At 45.7% G+C, this 1,649-nt stretch overlaps 1 long non-coding RNA gene across 1 annotated transcript; it reads left to right on the top strand.

The window, feature by feature from the left end:
- Positions 1-351: 351 nt before the first annotated feature.
- On the top strand, positions 352-1,016 carry LOC310795573. Its single transcript, XR_014553627.1, has 3 exons — positions 352-449; positions 562-716; positions 878-1,016. It is a non-coding gene; the product is annotated as an uncharacterized lncRNA (long non-coding RNA).
- The last annotated feature ends 633 nt before the right edge of the window (positions 1,017-1,649 follow it).

Raw genomic sequence — 1,649 nt, 5'->3', positions numbered from 1 at the left:
CCCGTGTCCACTGCCCAGCTGCAGTCTGCCTGCCAAGGAGGAGAGGGGAGTGGGTACAGGTGGGTGTCCTGCTCCTCTAAGACGGGGTACAGTCCTCGGTACAGCTGGACTCTGGACGGACACGCACTGACCAACACCGAGCTTGTCTCTGGTGATGAGTCTGACATCGCAAACATCACTCTCAAAAGAGGTGTGATTGGACGACTTGTCTGCTTGGTCAAGAACAACGTCAATAATGTCACTGCAGGCATATCAATCTGTAAAGGTGAGCCAGAAACACATAGCCTATAAAGGTGTGATGTTGATGAACGTGACACTGATGAATGCTAACCTGGCTTCTGTATTGCCCACAGCCACACCTGATGACTGCACAGTGATAGGTGCCCAGTGTGTGTCAACAACAGCCACACCCACGCCCAAAGAAATGTCAACTGACGCCTGGTATATTAGTAAGTGATGATTCATTCACTGATGTCCTTTTCTTTCTTTTTTTCCTGAGTCCTGGTGAGCATTTAGCGATCAGCAGGCTAACATCGCAGTGATCACTTGTCATTTGAACAGGACACATCGTGCCCATCGCTGTTTGTCAGTCGGCGCTGCTGCTGATCATTCTTGTGGTTGCGGTGGGAGTCTGCTGTGTTCTGATTAAAAAGAAGAATGGTGACACTGACATCCAGATGACGCAGCGCCAGCTGAGATCACCGAGGCCTGCAGAGGTATACAAGCTTTTAATGAGGACATGATGCTGGTGCTCAGAAAAAACACAGCATAGATGTAGGATACATACAAGATGGAGGACTGTTTCCATACCGCTGGTGTGCTCTCCTGCCTTCTTGTAACCTTACTGAACTTAATATTATTCTATTCTTTTTTACAGGATGTCGATTATGAAAACTATCCTCCAGCCTCCACATCTCAGCCAGACCCCACCTACCAGGGCCTGAATCTAGCCACCATGGACCAAGACGATATATACTCTACTTTGGAGGAAGGCCGGCGTTAACGTCTTCTCAGACCAAAAGGGAATGATCAGTGCGAATAAATTGCATTTGCATGGTGATTAAAAGCAAACAAACAAACAAACAAACATGGGACTATTCACACCAAATCAAAATTTGCTGTTTGGATTTTGTTTCTTTTTTTTTGCTGTGCAATTTATTCACACGTAGCATATATTCTCTTTTGTTCTAAAAAGACCTTGAGCCTGCTATATTAGGGTGGGCTGGTACTTGGGTGATAGGCTATAGGTAGCCCAGAGGTTTGAGAAGCGGACTATCCCGAAGGTTGCCGGGGAGGGGATTAATAAAGTAGGTATTCTATTCTGGATAAAAAACAAACTAAGGATAAGTCCATTAACCTATTTCCACCCAGATCAGCCTATTGTGTCTTAAATGCAGGGAGTAAAACGCAGGTGCAAAGAAGGTCCTGTTTGCTGTTGCTCCGCTACAGGGACAGCTGGCCTGCTTTACTTCCTGCCTTTTCAACACAAAAATGGCTGATTTAGCTGGGATGTGAAAGGCGTATACACAAATCTGACCCAATCACAAATCTGCAGGAAGACCGACTTTCACAGATACATAATTTACTGGCAACAGATGTCAGAACAATGCGTTTCACAGATGCGTTCATCAGGTTCATTCATACAATGA

Source organism: Poromitra crassiceps, assembly GCF_964638095.1.
Source record: "Poromitra crassiceps genome assembly, chromosome: 21".
NCBI lineage: Eukaryota > Metazoa > Chordata > Actinopteri > Beryciformes > Melamphaidae > Poromitra > Poromitra crassiceps.
Note: the sequence above shows the minus strand (reverse complement) of the source record. Positions and strands in the feature narration are given on the sequence as shown.